Source organism: Lithobates pipiens, unplaced genomic scaffold (assembly GCF_037356315.1).
Source record: "Lithobates pipiens isolate NorthernLeopardFrog02 unplaced genomic scaffold, aLitPip1_a1.2 Scaffold_8, whole genome shotgun sequence".
NCBI lineage: Eukaryota > Metazoa > Chordata > Amphibia > Anura > Ranidae > Lithobates > Lithobates pipiens.
Genome location: NW_027507903.1, coordinates 660,051,950 through 660,072,143, shown reverse-complemented (window position 1 = coordinate 660,072,143; position 20,194 = coordinate 660,051,950). Strand labels below are relative to the sequence as shown.

Here is a 20,194-nt window from a genome sequence, read left to right as displayed (position 1 = left end):
ACATTTTGGCATGGGGGGGTTCTCTCCGAAACCATACTAGGCCCAAAGGGCCTGGTATGGACCTGGGGGGAACCCCACAGCATTTTTTTCACAATATTTTTTTTTGCCGGCAATTCTTTTTTTTTCATTTAGCTGTCAGCGGAGAAGCCCACTGACAGCTTATGACTCATCGGTTGTTAAGGACACGGTGGCTGGCTTCCCGGCCACCTCCTTAGCAACCAGTTATATACAGTGTATGTACAGCAAAAAAAAAAAACACAAATCGTGGAAAAATTGAAGCAAAAACGTGGTACTTGAGTTTTGGATGTGGGTCTATTACATGCAAAACTCAGCATTTTGCGGGAAAAAGTCCCTGACCATTTCCAAAAATGCAGAGGCACAAAAATATATATTTATGTGAACATGTTCCATAGGAACCCATGTTAAAAAAAGTCCCTGCATTTCTGCAAAATGCATCAAAAAATGCATTAGTGTTAATCAGAATTTTGGTTGGAAAAAGCTCTGAAGGTTTTCCCGATGAGATTTCACTCAAGCTGTCACACCAAATTCCGACCGTCAAGAACTCGGTGACGTACAACACGTACGACGGGGCTAGAAAAGGGAAGTTCAATAGCCAGTAGCCAAATAGCTTCCGTCTCGTAGTTGAATCTGAGAATGCGTGAGTTTTTTGCATGTCGGAATTGCCACAGACAATCACATTTGCGGAGAGGAACTTTTCCCCGACCGAAAAATTGAGAACATGCTCTCAATCTTTGCTGGCTGGAATTTCGGCCAGCAAAAGTCCGATGGAGCGTACACACAGTCGCATTTTCTGATGAAAAACTCTCATTGGTCAAGTGCGGGCCGAAATTCTGATAGTGTGTACGTGGCATTAGACTTAGCATGTGTGTTACCTCCAATGTAACAGGTCTTACCATTTTTTCAGAGTGAAGCCGGCTTTCCGGAAGACCTCACAACAACGATCCACTTCTGAGTCCGACATCTTCTCATCATCATCCAATGTAACCTCCAGTTTGGTCAGAGTTCGGTTTGTGTTGATAATGGAGCAAAGATCATCGCAGCACGATAATGTCATTTTACAGCGATAAACTCTGGTGGGAGAAGCAGGAAAGAGAGGTGAAATGTTCTTCCAGTGACATGAAGTAGACAAGTCCAATGAATAATTAGCGGGTGAGGTCTTAGAAAATGAAATTTTGGGACATTTGGATGGATTTTTTCATGGAATATTGTTTGGACCTCCCCTGTGAAATGTAGATGAGTTGTCACCCAACCGGAAAAGTTTTAGGGCTCAATTCACTAAAGAATATTTCAGGAGATAATTGGATCATGTGACATATTTTTTTTTCCAATTATCTCATGCTATATTTAAAAAAAATGTCAATGTCGCCGTCAGTAAAAAAAAATGCATGGTACATATGCCATAAACTGACTCTAAAGTCAATTCACTAAATTCTATAAATAAATAAATGCATTTGTTGGAAAAGTAATAGGCTCCATGCACACTGAAGCTCAAAAAAGCTATTTCTGGACGCCAGATTGCTGGCAGAAAACGCTGGTTGAAAAACCTGCTTTTAACAGCGTTTTATACTAGCGTTAATGAGCGTTAATGAGCGTTTTACAGCGTTAGCGTTAATGGGCGTTTTTTATAAAAATACACAGAGGACACTCCAAAAATCCCACAATGCATTGAAAAATAGAATGCCGAACACTAATGAACGAGCGTTAATGAGCGTTAATGAGCGTTAATGAGCGTTTGTCGTTTTTTGCCGCTGAAAAACGGCACTTTGAACGCGAATTTCTGGCGTTCAGAAAAAAGCCCATAAACTCCACTGCTCATTAAAGCTGAAAAACGTCCATGTGTGCATGGACACATAGGCTAACATAGAGTGGAGTTTATGGGCTTTTACAAAAAACGCCCAAACGCCAATAAACTGCAGTTTATCAGCTTCAGTGTGCATGGAGCCATAGTCTAGTCTCGTGTTACTCAAGGAATATATTCAATTAGTGCTGGTTGTTAAGGAGTCGGCAGCTGCCAGCATCCTTAGCGTCCTTAACAGCCAGTAAACAACATGGTTGTTCTGCATCGGATGGCCGCCGCGTCCCGCTGACTCTTCTGTCAGCGGGATTTCCGGATCCCCCTATTTGGATGAGTAGGGTTTAAACAGCACCCCTACTCATTCACAAAAAAAAAGGCAAAAAGAATATTAAAAACACAGTTTTTGACAAGTCTTTGATTTAAAAAAAAAAAATATCCCCAAAGTTGACTCAGCGTAAAGTGCGATAAACGCCAGGCCGCTGACCTGACCAAAAAAAAAAAAGAAATACCCGACGTGCACTGACGCTTGGCCACCGCTGAATGACAGCTCCACCATCTTCCATTGCTAAATAAACAAAGGGGCAGACCACCCGATGATGTCACATGTGACCTCGCTGGGGCGATGATGTCACAATGTGGCAGGGTTACCCAGTGATGTTATTGGGTTCCCTTCCCCGTTCATTTATTTAGCAGCGGGAGGTGGTGGAGCTGTCATTTGGCAAGACCCAAGCGTCGGTGCTGTTCTGTTTTTTTTTGTTTTTGTTTTTTTTTTACTTTTATTCAGGTCAGTGGGCAGCATTCATTGTGATTGATGTTGAATCTACTTTGGGATTGTTTTTTGGGGTTTTTGAATAAAGGACTTGACAAAAAGTGGCTGTGTTTTTATTTACTTTAAACTTATTGTTTTTTGAGTGGTGGTGTATTCCATTGGAAGAAATCGCATCCTGGCACATGTGAATGGTCAAGTTGGTGACAAGATACACAGTGGGTCCAACCAAAAAAATCACAGTGATACCTAACTAGTGATAGAAGGTCCATCCATTGTGGGGAGTATAAATCCATGTGGGGTCACCATGAAAGTGGTCTTGTATGCATCTGTTACTAATGGCACCGCCACCTGTTCCCTTACCTTTTGTTTTTTAAGCAACTATTATCTGAATGGGACTTATGCCGCGTACACAAGACCGGACTTTCCGGCAAACTAGGACCGACGGGATTAGTCAGTCGGACAATCCGATTGTGCGTGGGCTAACCGTTCATTTTTTGGGGAAAAAATCTGGTGGACCAAAAAATAGAACAAGTTTCAAATCTATCCGACCTACGCAATTCCAACGGACTCAAATCGGGAAAACCGCTCGTCTGTATGCTGTTCCGACGGACCAAATACGACGCAAGGGCAGCTATTGGCTACTGGCTAATGAGCTTCCTTTTTTAGTCCTGTTTACGTCACCATGTTCAAAATGAATGAACTTAGTTTGTTCATGTGTGGCCAAATCCGTTCTTTCGGAAAGTCCATCGGAACTCTGACGAAAGTCCGTCAGGAAGACCGTCGGACCTAGTTTGCCGGAAAGTCCGGTCGTGTGTATGCGGCATCACTGATACATTGGACATTAGTTTAATTAGACAATGTTCTGGTGTTGTTCATTTGTTTATTTATCGTTTGCACTTTTATATGCGGCAAAATATTTAGTAACTTTGATAACCAATTTTGGTAGCACAGTCTTTATGCACATTTATAGAGGTCACATTATAGAGTTGGAGTTATAGAGTTAGACACATTTTGAAGACTACAGCAGCCACAATCACATGTATCTGTGTTTCCCTACTTTTGGTTTCTTTTGGTTTGTAGCGTAGAGTTTTCATTGCTATTTGTCAAAATAGAGCTTTATGGTCACAATCATAAGCGCTATGTTTGGGAAGGGGTCAACAAGGCCTATAGTGACCAGAATACCATCCCCACTGTGAAGCATGGTGGTGGCTCACTGATGTTTTGGGAGTGAGTGAGCTCTAAAGGCAGGGGGGTATCTTATCAAAACTGATGGCAAGATGAATGTAGCATGTCTTTAGAAAATACTGGCAGACAAATTGCATTTTGTTGCACGTAAGCTGCGCATGGGATGCTCTTGAACTTTTCAGCATGACAATGACTCTAAGCACAAGACCATGGTTGAGCCTCCAGTGGTTACAGCAGAAAATGGTGAAGGTCCTGGAGTGGCCATAACAGTCTCCTGACCTTAATATCCTTGAGACAATGTGGGGAGATCTCAAACGTGTGCTTCATGCAAGACGACCAAAGACTTGACCTGAAAGGCATTTTGCCAAGATGAATGGGCAGCCACCTGCAAGAATTTGGGCCTTACAGACAAGTATTACAGAAGACTGACTGCTATCATTGATGCTAAAAAGGGGCTATACACGGGATTAAGAACTAAGGGGATGCAGACTTTTGAACAGGGGACTTTGATTGTTGCCATGTTTTGTTTTATGATTGTGCCATTCTGTTATCACCTACAGTTACGACATGTGAATCCCATAAGAAATAAAAGAAATGGGTTTTGCCAGCTCGCTCATGTTTTCTTTAAAAATGGTACATGCTGTATTTTACCAATTCTCCAAGGGAAGGCAAACTTTTGAGCACAACTGTAAGAATGGAATGGACACCATCAAAGAACAAGGAAGTCATGCCACATTCATACAGACTGCAGAGACAAATACAGACACGTGATAGTATATTAGGGAAAATAACCAAAAACTCGAATGCCGCATACACACGAGCAGACTTCTCGTCGGACTGAACTCCGAAGGACTTTTTGACGGAGTTCCGCTAGAGTTCCCTGCCAAAACAGACTTGCCTACACATGATCACACCAAAGTCCAATTGTTTAGAATGCGATGACATACGACAGGACTAGAAAAGGGAAGTTCAATAGCCAATAGCCAATAGCTGCCCTTGCGTCATTTTTGGTCCGTTGGAACAGCATACAGACGAGCGGTTTTCTCGAAGGGAACTGGTTCCTCCGGCAAGATTTGAAACATGTTCTATTTCTAGGTCCGTCAGAATTTTAGAAAGAAAAAGTAAGATAGAGCCCACACACGATCGGAATGTCCGACAGAATTATTCCGTTGGACCTTTTCTGCTGGAAAGTCGCGTGTATGGGGCATTAGGGAATGGTCATCACAAAATTAGTAGAAAAGAGAACTGGATACCATCATCAAGGTGAGAAAAGTCAGTAAAATCCACTTATGATGATCCGTAGAAGGAGTGTAAATATCTCAAGCAGTCCAGTCACTCTGTAGAGAGCGTGTCTCTGGAGTAGAATGTCCCCCATATCATTACTGAGATCCGCACAGAGAAATGAGGAGCACATATTGATTAGGAGCAGACAAGGCCCGACATAGGGGGGGGAACTCGAGGGAAAACTTGGTTAGGAAATGACCCATAAGTCTTTCATGAAGTCAGACATCTGCAGATAGAACTAATGGCACAAACTTGAGACACAAAGTCCACTTTCTTGTTGATATCATCCAGAAAAACTGAAATTCAAAAACAGGTAAAACCGCCCAGAAGGAGAATATAAGGAGGAAGATCCTCACCAGAGGAGAGCTCTACTCATTTTATGGAAAATACTGTAGTTTGTATTGAAGAAATCAAACAGAAAGGAACAAAGTACAATCAGATGAAGCTGACTGCCCAGCTCTACATACGGTAGTATAATATGTCGTTGTGGAGGGACTCCGGAGGGGGTTTATGTCCATAGGATACAATCTTCATACCTCAAGAGAACCCCCAACAGGAGCAGAGAGGGGGAGATAGACAATCACTGCCCAGAGCCAGGACAGTGGAAGCCTTGGGACTTTTTTATGGCAGACAAGGACTCCTATAGGGAATGTGAGTTAGGGATGTTCATCATTTCTTTTAATGAAGGGGGGATGGGTAAAGTTCCAGGATTTATAACTACTATCCTGCAGAAGGGAGACAACGAAAGAGAATATTTCTGGAGTATGGGTTGTATTTGAAATGGGACGGCCTTTTGTACAGAAGTGAGAACTATATTATGTTGTTGCCTTCAGAGGAATCTATCGTGTTTTCTGTCTTTAATATAGTCAGGATTTGCGTATAAAAAATTAGCATTTCCATTTCAACCCATCAGGTGGAGCTGAAATCTTTTTTTTTCACACATTTACCTCCCTGTTTTTCCTGGTTCACTGTACAAACCATGTTATTTACAGAGCTCAGTAGCTCAAGCTGTAATTTCCACTCACAACTTATTGACTCAGAGGAGTGAGAGGAGAGGGTGGAGCAGATGTGTCTGCAGCTACAGGGGTCAGTGATGGTTTGTTTTAAAGCTTATTTACTGCTTGTTAAGATTATGGATGTTCATTAAATGTGTACATAACCTGATCACAGTTCTACTTTAAGGGAGACCCCAAAATCCCATGGAATAGATAACAATGAGGAAGATTCCCTTAGAGAGGGGAAAACACAGGAGAAGAGGACAGGTGATGGAAGATACTACATCGGGGAAGATGGAAGACATCCAGATATGTAAGGAAACACTGAGAGACGGGAACAATCACAAGACATTACATTTCCCGATCACTGCAGGATCACAGATTTCTCTTACTCTAACTCCTGAATTTTACTCTCCGGGTTCATCAGAAAGGAAATATTAACAGATTTCATTTTATCTTCTGAAGAGGAGGACTCTTCTTCATCCTCTGCTTTGTCCTCTCCTGGACAATCTTTACTGGAAATAGCACAATGCCAAAACCTAAAACACAATAATGAGATAATTATTACCACCAAGAATGTATGACCTCTGACACTGAGAATAACAATGTAACACCCAACATTTCTCTTCCACATGGCTGCATTCCCATTGGCTCATACTGGACCTGATGAGGACTTTTCATTGGTGTCTATGAGCAGTCTTTGAAGTCACACGCAAGACAAAACTTAGATGAAGCCCCTGACATACGGTATATACAGGATCTCTGGCCTATCTACACAGGAGTCTCCATTCATCAACAGTTTATGGAAAATCTGGAAAAAAAAAACTCTTTGGTTCCCAATATAAAATGCAATGGCATTTTTTCCATTCCATAGATCTCCAAACACCAAGCCATCCCTTCATTGGCTGGAAACACCCATTCATGCCTACCAATGAATGACTAGCAGATCACACCTGACCCGACAGTAGGAGGGCGATATGTCAGGTGGCACCACTGTTGAACACTGGACAATCTCTATGAGATGCAGACACACTGGGAAGGTCATAGAATCTATTGATGGGACATAATATCACAATACTGGGGGGGGGGGCTATGAAGTTAAATGTGAGGGATTACAGTCATCATTGCATTCTGTTTTTACGGGACACCCAGCTCACACTTCCTCCGCTGGCTCCACGGCACTGGAAGGAATTTTACCTTCCCCCTGTAATCTTCTGGGACTCGTCACAGGTCCCAGAAAATTGCTCGGCCATTCACAGTGCACAGCATGGCATCGGGCATGTGCAGTGCACGCCCAGCTGTGAAGCCACAGCCGGGTGCCCACGGTTACAATGCCAGCTCCTCAGAGAGGAGGAAGAGAGGATCGAGGCTTTTGTGTGCCCACATAGCTGGACCGTAGGACAGGTGAGTGTCTTATTATTAAAAGTCAGCAGCTACACTTTTTGTAGCTGCTGACTTTTAAATGGGTGGAACTCCGCTTTAAAGAGGAAGTAAACCCTGATGGGTTTACTTCCTCTTTGATTCCCTGCAAAGGTAAAGCATAATGGACTACTATGCATCACATCGCATAGTAGTCCATTATGTGTCACTTACCTGACACAGGAGCCAGAGAAGTCACCGCTGTCTGCTGTAGTCCGGAGCATCCATCTTTTTGGTGGGTCTTTCTGCTCTGGCTCTGTCATTCGTCGGAGCCGCGATTACGTCACTCCCGCACATGCGCACGGGAGCCGCCACTCGCGGCATATCGCCGTTAACTGCGGCGCGCTCAGTGCGCCTGCGCGCCGCTGTCTATGGCGAATGTGCCGTAGACAGCGGTGCCTGTCTTTTGGCAAATATCTCCTAAACCGTGTAGGTTTAGAAGATATTTCTTAGACCCACAGGTAAGCCTTAATCCAGGCTTACCTGTAGATCAAAGTTGGTTGTAAGGGTTTACAACCACTTTAAAGAACACTTTCTCTCCAGTTCAAATGTTTTTCCTTTACCTACATCTACATTATGACCACTAGATGGAGCTGATGTCCAAAGGAAATAAGTATTTAGTGTAATGAATCATCTACTGCAGAGAGTGACCTTCTATACAGAACTGATACAAAGTTGCAGGGAGTGATCTCCTATACAGAACTGATACAATGTTGCAGGGAGTAATCTCCTATACAGAACAGATACAATGTTGCAAAGATGAGACTCGGTTGTGTGACACGTTTTCTGGACTGAACCCTTCACAGATTACCTAAGGTACACAACGGAGTTCTGTCTCTGCAACATTGTATCCATTCTGTATAGCAGTTCCCTCTACAGTATCTGATCATTACACTGTCAGTGGTGAGCACAGGAATCCCCATATACTGAGCACAGCTCTCCCTCACATTATTTCCTCTTCTGGTTGAATGTTCTTAGGGCTATTTTCTCTTAGGATTGAATGTTAGGGAATGTTACAGATAGAAACTGACATTTCACACACATTGCAAACATGGCCGGGACTTTTTGTGACTTCTGTGCAAATTCTAGAATATTCACACAACTTGTTTAATAAATAGACCCCTAACTTCTAACAAGTGTGGTAGATGGAGAACATGTCTGAAAATCACTGTTATACTGTATGCAGGTTCCTGCCCATTCTGTATATTCAGTTAGGATATCCTCACACTCACTTACCCGGCCTTCTGACACCTGTGTAGTAATGGAGATATCATTTTCTGGCACTCTGGACCCACCGTGAGCCACCCAAAATATAAATACTGAAAACTTTCTCTCTTCAAAGCCTTCAAGCAATAGCTCAGCTGCTTGGAATAATTACTGTCCATCCACAAGTGACCAGTGTCTGAGCTGGAGAGCTTCAACCCTGAACAAGCAGACATGACGTCTCTAATGAAGTCCTCATCTTGAGTCTCATACAGACAGAAGATTGTCTGAGTATAGAAACTCTGATCGATGTCCTTCATGGCCCATTCTTTCATTGCAGGTCTGGCTCCAAGAGAAATGTTGATTCCTGTGCTCTCTGAGAATGTCTTTGTCAGCTTTTTATTTAGGAGACCAAACAGGAATTGTACAGCTAATGCTAAATGTGGGGAATCCTTAGTGAGGCACGGAGTGATTTCCCTGAACAGATCTCCGGGAGGAAAGTACCTTCCATAGGCCCCGACCCATCATCCATCCCATAATAGAGAGCAGCAAGGAACTCCTGTACACTCAGGTGGATGAAGCTGTAGCAGGTCTGGTGACGGACGTCCCAATGAAAGATGTTCTCATTCAGAAATACAGACTCCACCTCATCCAGAGAAAGTCCATGTCTTTCTAGATCTTTCTTCTCAAATAAGATTTGTTGGTTCAGAACTCCCTGATTGGCCAGAGCACACAGCTTCTTCAGACAGGTTTGTTTCCGGTGTACAGACTGCTCCTTCTTGCTGTGATGGGTTAGTAAGACCTCCAGGTAGAGAAGATAAATTGAAGTTGTCGTATTACACCAAATTGGACCCAAACCTTTTTGTATTTCTTGATTCATTACAGTGCAGACAATCCAGCATGTGATGGGGGCGGCACATATGGTGTACACAACTTCATTGGCTTTTATTATACTCAGAACCTTGTCTGCATCTTCTTTATTTCCAAAGAACTTATGGACATATTCCTCTCGATCTTCCCTTGTAAATCCCTGGATTTCCACATTGCGACAATCATCAATGAATGTGTTAAGTTTCTCCATGGCCAGTGACCTTGTGGTGATGATCAGAGAAGATTCCGGGAGAACCTGTCCCCTGAGCAAGCTTTGGAGAATTATTTCTTTGTGGGTTTCCATAGAAATGTCAGGACAACCCTCAAATTTCCCCTCCAGAGTCCACCTCAGTTCATCAAACCCATCGACTAGAAAGAGAAGTCCTCTATGACTTCCAGGATCCTTCAGAACAGACACCAGGTCATCTGAACTCAGTCTGCAGGTTCTGGATAAAAGTCCCACAAGACTTATGTTTTCAGGGAAGGTGTTGATTTCTCTACAGCTCAGATAAAACACAAAGTCAAACTTGTCTCGGTAGAGATCCCCAGAGGCCCAGTCCAGCATGATCTTCTTGGAGGTCATTGTTTTTCCAATCCCAGCAGGTCCTTCTAACACCACAACCTTAGGGATGAAACCTTCTTTATCAGGGTCAAAGAGGGCCTGGATTGTGGTTGGGGGTCTTTTCTCCAAGATCTGTAGATGTCTTCTGCCTGAACTCCTTATTTCTTGTTCTTTGTCCACTTTATTCCGGGGTCCGTTTATCATCAATAACTTGATGAATCTTTTCTGTAGATATACAGCCTCCCCCATACGGGAATTATATACTTTAATCCTCTGGAATGTCTCTTTCGTGGACTCTTTGTGTTCCTTTCTAAAGTCTTTATGAGAAAAAAGGAGAATATTTTATTCCTCATACACACATGAAATTGTATTTATAAGACAAAGTTGGAAATATTGTATTCTAACCATAAACCCCAAGAATGTAACACTAAAAGAAGATATTCCATGAAATACAAGAGGATTGTGGAAGTATCCAAACTATGGACACATCATCCAGACCAGAGGAGTGACTAGAACCTTCAGGGCCCCAGTGCAAAAAAACATGAAAGGCCCCCTGAATGCTAGAGTGCTTTCTATTGGTCCTTGGGCCCTTTCCTCTGGTCTTAGACCCCATTCACACCTGAGCGTTTTGTAGCTTGAAGCCTGAAGCTACAAAATCATAGAGGGGAAAAAATCTATTATTCTCAATGGAGATGGTTCACATCTCCACTCCATGTCACCTGAAGCCGAACACCTGAAGCTCAAACAAGTTCCGGACCCTTTTTTGTCACTCGAATCGAGCAGATTTGGGCGTTTTTCTTCTTTTAACATTGGTGACCCTTTGCCCTGCACAAAATCGCGGCAAATCGCTGTAAAAAATGCCCCAAAAAATGCCGCAAAATCACGGCAAGTCCGTGTGATTTTCTGCTTGAAAACGCTACGCTCGGGTGTGAATGCAGCCTTAGGGTTTCCCTCCAGCCCATGGCCCTTGCCTCTTATTGCTGTTGTGGGGCCCTTGATAAGCCCAGGTTCAAACTGCTGCAACTTATCATGGGACTCGCGACACATTAAATTACATGACAATGTAATGTCAATACACATTCATTTCAATGAGTGCCATTCAAATCACTGCAACTCAAGTTGCAGCAACAAATAAAAACTTTTCGCCCCACTTTTATGTTACTTTTGTGCGATTTTGAGTGCCATAGATGGCAATGTTGAATAACAAAAATAGCAAGCAAGTTGCATGACTTTGGAGTTGCAGCAATGTGAACGGAACCCATGATCTGCACCAGGCCCTCCTCCTGCCATCTCAGGTGCCCCCACAGTGGGGAAATGCCAGGACCCAGTTGAAAATGCAACCTTTGCAACCCTGGTAGGTCCACCACTGATTCAGACTACAAGAGATCAAAATATTCATCTAGAAGATATTTAATATCAGACGTGGATGTCCTACTAACCTGATAATCTGTTGTCGTGTGTCGTCTTCTTCAGTTTGGCTGGAAATAAGAATAGGGAAGTGATTAGTCCTGATGAACCTCTGAAATGTATAAAATAATAACTAAGAGAGTTATTAGTGTAGCAGATCCTCCCAGACACCATCATCCCACCAACCCTCTGTAGACTGGAGTCTCTCTCATCCTATTTCTCCATGTAGGTGATGGGGAGTATCTTTGCTTGGCAACATCTCAGCACATTGCAATGACATGTGACCATGGTGGGGGAACCAGAAAAGCCCCCAATTCTCTATGCAGGGTTTACAGGCACACCCCTAGAATCTGGAGCCTTGACTCCTCTTTCTGAAGGAGGTTCTGATCGATGAATGGGACATAAGGCTAATGCCGCATACACACGATCTGACTTTCCAGCGGACTTGGTCCGGCGGACCAGAGTTCGTCGGACAATTCGATCGTCTGTGGGCTCCAGCTGAGTTTTTCTTCCCAAAAAGTCCGGCGGACCAAGAAATAAGACTGGCTTCAAATTTGACCACCGGACTCGACTTTTAGTGGACAATCCGGTCATATGTGTGCTAGTCCAATGGACTAAAACCGATGCTAGGGCAGCTATTGGCTACTGGCTATGATCTTTCTTATTCTACGTCATCACGTTCGAATCCGTCTGACTTTTGGAGTGATCGTGTGTGGCCAAGTCCGTTCATTTGAAAGTCCGGCGGACCTCAGCTTCAAAGTCCGTCGGATTGTCCGCCAGACCAAGTCCGCCGGAAAGTCCGATCGTGTGTATGCAGCATTAGAGTCAGAATACTGAGCAACAGTCATGAGGGTCTCCCAGGAATACAGATATAAATATGGAGGTTCTGTAAAATAGGCAAGTGGTGCTCGGCGTGCTGAGTGATGTCATTGTGTTATGGTGACTGAATGTCGGCATCCTGGAGAAGTGTCAGGCCGCGTACACACGGGCAGACTGTTCGCCCAACTTTGTCCGCTGAACAGTGTTTCAGCGGACAGTCCGCTCGTGTGTGGGCTTCAGCGAACAGTTTCAGCGGACTGTTTGACGAACAAAGTCTTACGGAATTTCCGTAAAACTGTTCGCTGAAACTTTGTTTCAGCGGACAGTCCGTCCGTGTGTGTGGCAGTCTGCTGTACTTTCAAAATGAGCGGACTGTTCCCGCCCGGAGAAAAGTCTGCTCATTTCGAGCGCGTCTCCATGGGTTGATGTCACATGGGGACTATGACATCGTAAGGGGGCGGGGTCACCATGTGACCAACCCATGTGACATATACCATGTGACACTGCCCCATTGTCACTATATAAGTGGCCGCACAGCGCGGCTCTGGCATTCCGGCCAGAGAGAGTGACGTGTCAACATCTCCTGGAGAAGAAGAAGAAGAAGAAGAAGAAGAAGAAGAAGAAGAAGAAGAACGGAAGGCGGCGACGACGGCGACAGCGGCGACAGAAGACCGGGCCACCGCCTCTAAAAGAGCTATAAGAAGGCGCAGTGGCCCGGCAGAAGAACCGAAGAGGGGGACAAGACCCCCGAAGTCGGGAGAAGAGGCCGGCGGCGGGGAGGAAGAAAGCCGGACTCCTCCGCTAGCAAAAGAGCTACAAGAAGATAGCGGAGGAGTCCGGCGAGAAGACCCCCGAAGACGGAAGACCCCCGGAGCTGTGCAATAAAATATTTTATCTCGTGTGTTGTGTTTTTTTTTGGGTACTTTTATTTTACAGGTGAATGGGTAGGGGTACATTGTACCCCATACTCATTCACATAGGGTGGGGGGCCGGTATCCGGGGGCCCCCTTATTAAAGGGGGCTCCCGGATTCCGATAAGCCCCCGCCCGCAGACCCCGACAACCAACGGCCAGGGTTGTCAGGAAGAGTCCCTTGTCCTCATCAACATGGGGACAAGGTGCTTTGGGGTGGGGGGGCCACGCGGCCCCCCCTTCCCCAATGCACCCCCCATGTTGAGGGCACGCGGCCTGGTACGGCTCAGGAGGGGGGGCGCGCTCGCTCGCCCCCCTTTCCTGGCCGGCCGGGTAGCGTGCTCGGACAAGGGTCTGTTGTGGACTTTGGGGGGACCCCCACGCCAATTTTTTTTGGCGTTGGGGTTCCCCTTTAAGTCCATTCCAGGCGGCGGAGCCCGCCTACCTGGAGACGCGCTCGAAATGAGCGGACTGTCCTCCTCGTGTGTGGGCGAGTCCGTTCATTTCAAAAGTTGCGCGGACTTAGTACGACGAACTTAGTCCGCTCAAAAAAGTGCCGTGTGTGGGCAAGTTCGTTCATTCAAAAGTTTGAGCGGACTGTTTGACGAACTTAGTTTCGGCAGACAGTCCGCCCGTGTGTACGCCGCCTCACTCTGCTTCCCTTTTAGATTCCTGAACTCTGTAGCCTTTTCTTTCCTCCACAATTTTGAAACACAATTTTATTTTATTCTGTAAAAAAAATACATATTTTTTTTAAATGTAGCTGTATATATCCTGCTGTTACCATAACTTACCGCCAAAGAACAACCCAAAAAAAAAAAAGAAGAATTTTCCTGCTCATGACGGTCGCAGTGACACCACTTTTGCGGGTGTAATGCCGCGTACACGCGACCGGACTTTTTGACAGCAAAGGTACGACGGACTTGTTCGTGTGTGGGCTCCATCGGACCTTTGCTTGTCAAAAATCCGGCGGACTTTAGAAATAGAACATGTTTTAAATTTTTCCGCCGGAACTCCGCCGGACCGGGAAATCTGTTCGTGTGTGTGCTAGTCCGACGGACAAAAACCGACGCTAGGGCAGCTATTGGCTACTGGCTATGAACTTCCTTATTCTAGTCTGGTCGTACGTCATCACGTTCGAATCCATCGGACTTTGGTGTGATTGTGTGTGGCCAAGTCCGTTCATTCGGAAAGTCTGTCAGAACTTCGCCGAAAGTCCGTCAGAAAGACCATCGGACCTAGTCCCTCAAAAAGTCTGGTCGTGTGTATGCAGCATTAGTTGTTGTTTGGACCCGAAGTACAGCCCGGAAACAATAGTGTGCATGTTACATTTTTTTCTGCCTAAAACACACTGACACTGATACCAATTTAAAAATGCTTTTGATTAAAAAAAATCCTACTTAAAATTTACTGATCCTTACCTTTGACCCTGACCTTTGATCCTGACCTCTGACCCTGACCTTGACCCCAACACTAAACCTGGCACTGGCCTGGATCCAACCTAAAATTAGTTATTATTTTTCTTTCTTTTTTTCCACACTTTTGTTTGATTACATCTTTCCCCCAGCAAGGAGAGAATAATGCGATGTATTATACAAGATATCCTGTATGTACAGTGCCTTGAAAAAGTATTCATACCCCTTGACATTTTCCACATCTTGTCATGTTACAACCAAAAACGTGAATGTATTTTATTGGGATTTTATGTGATAGACCAACACAAAGTGGCACTAGACATGTGCATTTGGTTTTGTTCCGAAACTAAATTTGGACGAATTTTCATTATTTGGACATTCGGATGCATCCGAATTACCGATTTACAATGCTAACGAATTCAACCGAATTCGGACGAAATTCAAATCAAATTAAAAAAAATGACATTTTGCGACCCGAATTTGGGGCCACGTATCTCGGGGCCACTTATAGCTAGAAACCCCAAATTTGGTATGCAAACACACTATAACATCTCCAAATTTGGGGTTTCTAGCACCAAGTGACCCCGAGATATGTGGCCTCAATGTCCGGCGTCGCAAAATGTCAAGCACTTTTCTGCTGCAGAGAATGACATTTTGCGACCCGACTTTGGGGCCACATATCTCGGGGTCACTTGGTGCTAGAAACCCCGAGATATGTGGCCCCAAAGTCGGGTCGCAAAATGTAATTCCCTGATGCAGAAAAGTGCAATCTTTTCTATTTGAATTAGAAATTTTGGGAGGTTGTTAGTTACTTACATATATATATATATATATCTGTCACATCAACTTCTCATACTTGCAGTGTACAGTGCAAAAAAACACACATCTTATTTCATTTATATTTATCACATCAATGAAGTTGTCAGCATGCCTGATTGAAGAAGTCACGGATGTCGATCGCAAGGCAAGTACATATACTGTATGTCATTGTCCACTTGCCATGTCACCTGCCACAAGTTGTGTATTGTCCACCTGCCACACCACCTGCCACAAGTTGTGTATTGTCCACTTGCCACATCACCTGCTACAAGTTGTGTATTGTCCACTTGCCATGACACCTGCCACGAGTGCCACGTGAACGGCCATGAGTGCCACGTGACCTGGCACGAGTGCCACATGACCAAGTTGTGGATTGTCCACTTGCCACGTCAACTGCCACAAGTTGTGGGGTTCCTAGCACCAAGTGACCCCGAGATATGGACAATATGTCAAGTATTTTTCTGCAGAAGAGAATGACATGTATGTATGTCATTGTCCACTTGCCACAAGTTGTGTATTGTATTTGTCCACTTGCCACGTCACCTGCCACAAGTTGTGTATTGTCCATTTGCCACGACACCTGCCACGAGTGCCACGTGACCTGCCACAAGTGCCACGTAGCTGGCCACGAGTGCCACATGACCGGCCACGAGTGCCACATGACCAAGTTGTGGATTGTCCACTTGCCACGTCACCTGCCACCAAGTGACCCCAGATATGGGCAATATGCCAAGTACTTTTCTGCAGCAGAGAATGACATTTTGCGACCCGAATTTGGGGCCACGTATCTCAAGGCCACTTATAGCTAGAAACCCCGAATTAGGTATGCAAACACAGTAGACCTAGCATTACAACATCTCCAAATTTGGGGTTTATAGCACCAAGTGACCCCAAGATACGTGGCCCCAAAGTCGGGTCACAAAATGTAAAGCACCTTTCTGCAGCAGAGAATTACATTTTGGGACCCGATTTTGGGGTCACATAACTCGAGGTCACTTACAGCTAGAAACACCAAATTTGGTATGCAAACACAATAGAACTAACACTATAACATCTCCAAATTTAGGGTTTCTATCACCAAGTGACCTCAAGATACATGGCCCTAAATTCGGGTCGCAAAATATTTTCAAATCCGTTTGAAATAGTTTTGAATGCGGTTGAAATAATTTCGAATCATGTTGAAATCATTTTGAATCCGGTAGAAATATTTTCGAATTTGGTTGAAATATTTTCAAATGCGACTGATTTTTCGAATTTGGTAGAAAACAAAATGAAATCTGAAAACAAATTAACGAATATAACTAAACTAAATAAATAAATTAACAAATTAAAACGAAACTAAACAATTTTTTTCCTTTTGCACATGTCTAAGTGGCACATAGAGAACAAGTGAAGTGGAAGGAAAATGATAAATGATACAAATAAACCTGTGATAAAGTGTGGGGGGCGTTTTTATTCAGCCCCTCCCCCACCCCGAGTCAATACTTTGTAGAACCTCCTTTCTCTACAATTACAGCTGCAAGTCTTTCTGGGGATGTCTCTACCAGCTTTGCACATCTACAGAGGAACATTTCTGCCCATTCTTCTTTGCAAAATATCTCAAGCTCTGTCAGTTTGGATGGAGAGAGTTTGTGAACAGCAATTTCAAGTCTTGCCACAGATTCTCAATGGGATTTAGGTCTGGACTGTGACTTGGCCATTCTAACACATGAATATGCTCTGATCTAAACCATTCCATTGTAGCTCTGGCTGTATGTTTCGGGTCATTGTCCTGTTGGAAGGTGAACCTCCGCCCCAGTCTCAAGTCTTTTGCAGACTCTAATGCCCCGTACACACGGTCAGACATTCCGACAACAAAATCCGATGGGTTTTGTCCGAAACTGGTGTTGCATACACACGGTCGGACAAAGTTGTCGGAAAATCCGATCATTCAGAATGCAGTGACATTCGTGGCATACGACGGAACTACGTAGAGGCTAGTAGCCAATAGCTTTGGTCTCGTAATTTGATCTGAGCATGCATGGCACTTTGTCCTTTGGAATTCTCTTCAAACGATTGGAAAAAGTCAGATCGGATTTTTTTGGTGGAAAATTTTAGATCCTGCTCTCAAATTTTTTCCATTGGAATTTCTGATGGAAAAAGTCTGATAGAGCCCACACACGATCGGATTTTCTGACAACATAATCCGATTGGACCTTTTCCGCCAGAATGTCCGACCATGTGTACAGGGCATAACAGATTTTCTTCTAAGGTTGACCTGTATTTGGCTCCATCCATCTTCCCATCAACTCTGACCAGCTTCCCTGTCCCTGCTGAAGAAAAGCATCCCCACCACATGATGCTGCCACCACCATGTTTCACGGTGGGGATGGTGTGTTCAGGGTGATGTGCAGTGTTAGTTTTCTGCCACACATAGCATTTTGCTTTTACCTTTTTTTTTGGTGCGGGGTTCCCCTTAATATCCATACCAGATCTGAATGCTGGCATGCTCTTGGAGGGGAACCCATGCCATTATTTTTTTATTTTATTTTTTTATTAAAGTCCCCTGGCCTGGGGCAACTTAACCACTTAAGCCCCGGACCAATTTGCAGCCAAAGGACCTTTTTGCGATTCGACACTGCGTTGCTTTAACTGACAATTGCACGGTCGTGCGACGTGGCTCCCAAACAAAATTGGCGTTCTTTTTTTCCCACAAATAGAGCTTTCTTTTGGTGGTATTTGATCACCTCTGCGATTTTAATTTTTTTGCGCTATAAACAAAAATAGAGCGACAATTTTGAAAAAAAAATTCAATATTTTTTACTTTTTGCTATAATAAATATCCCCCAAAAAATATATAAAAAAAACATATTTTTTACCCAGTTTAGGCCGATATGTATTCTTCTATTTATTTTTGGTAAAAAAAAAAAATCGCAATTAGTGATTATTGATTGCGCAAAAGTTATAGCGTTTACAAAATAGGGGAAGTTTTAAAGCATTTTTATTAATATTTTTTTACTAGTAATGGCGGCGATCAGCGAATTTTTATTGTGACTGCGACATTATGGCGGACACATCGGACATTTTTGACACAGTTTTGGAGCCATTGTCATTTATGTAGCAATCTGTGCTATTTAAATGCACGGATTCCTCTGTAAATGACACTGGCAGTGAAGAAGTTAACCACTAGGGGGCAGTGTAAGTGTTATGTATGACGTTATGTGCTTTTTTCATTGTAGGGGGGTGTGGCCTGGCATGTGACGTCACTGATCATCCTTCCTTATATAAGGGAACAGGAGATCGGTTACAGCCACACAGGGAAGCACGGGGAGAGGTTTGTTTACACAGACCTCTCCTCGTTCTTCAGCTCTGTGACCCGATCGCGGGACACCAGCGGCGATCGGGTCTGCTGGTCCCGCGGCCACGCCATATCATTAACAGTCCATTGGTCACTGGCTTTCTCTGGATGACATTCCTAGTTCTTCCTCACACAGATATTGATCAGGAATTGGTAGGAAATTGTCATTATAGACCGGAACTCACCATTCTGTTCTCTCCTCTCCTGGAGGTCATTTGCAGGTCCCATCAGACCAATCACTGTAAAGACTTTATTTGTGACGTCCAGAGCCCCTTCTTCTCCATATGTGTCTATCAGGATGTCCTTGGTGGTGATCCAGTCTGCATTTTCTAGTTTTCCTCGGGGGATGGGACGTTTATCTCCATAGGAGAAATCAGACAATTTGTTCCTAAATCTCTTGAAGTCACTTCCTTTCAGATCCTCCAGAGAATATAAGAGAAGATCCCCGGGGGTTTGTGGGACCTTTCCCAGGACACTAGGAGCCGACCCTGCAAAGAGGACAATCAGAAACTATAAACATTCATTCTGATTGGATGATTCCTGACACATGACAGCAGATAACGTTGTACTGGTAGCCAGAAATGTTATGAAGAACAAATAAGGAAAGGAAATTATCCCCCAATATGTCTGTATGTACATTATCCTATAGAGAGATTGGTTTTCCTGTTCTAATCTCACATGACTGTCTACATGATGGGGAGTTACCTCTCAGATGGTTGAATGTCGGGTGTAAACACCGTAGGGCAGGGATATGCAATTAGCGGACCTCCAGCTAAACTACAAATCCCATCATGCCTCTGCCTCTGGGTGTCATGCTTGTGGCTGTCAGAGTCTTGCTGTGCCTCATGGGACTTGTAGTTCTGCCACAGCTGGAGGTCCGCTAATTGCATATCCCTGACCTAGGGGGCATATTGATTGTGAACATTGCCCATAATATGTCTAATATGTTTATTTACTATAATCATCAGCTCCATCTAGTGGTCATAATGCCATATCTTACTCGTTGAGGTATTTTAAGAAAATATGGTAGTATGGCCACTAGATGGAGCTGATGATCATAGGAAGTAAACCTATTAGACATATCATGAGGATTATCATTGATGGCAGTGGAACTGACCCAAACTCACAGTACATTTTTTTATATAATAACCTCCTAATATATAACCACTTAAGGACCAGGACTCTTTTTCAGATTTGGTGTTTACATGTTTAAAACTGTTTTTTTTGCTAGAAAATTACTTAGAACCCCCAAACATTTTATATTGTTTTTTTTTTCTAACACCCTAGAGAATGAAATGGTGGTCATTGAAATACTTATTTTCACACCGTATTTGCGCAGCGGTCTTACAAGCGCACTTTTTTTGGAAAAAATTCACTTTTTTG

General features: G+C 43.9%; 1 pseudogene; it reads right to left on the bottom strand.

Annotated features, from left to right (window-relative positions):
• Positions 1-20,194, bottom strand: part of LOC143962487 (NACHT, LRR and PYD domains-containing protein 3-like) — a 108,561-nt pseudogene that overhangs the window by 78,029 nt on the left and 10,338 nt on the right.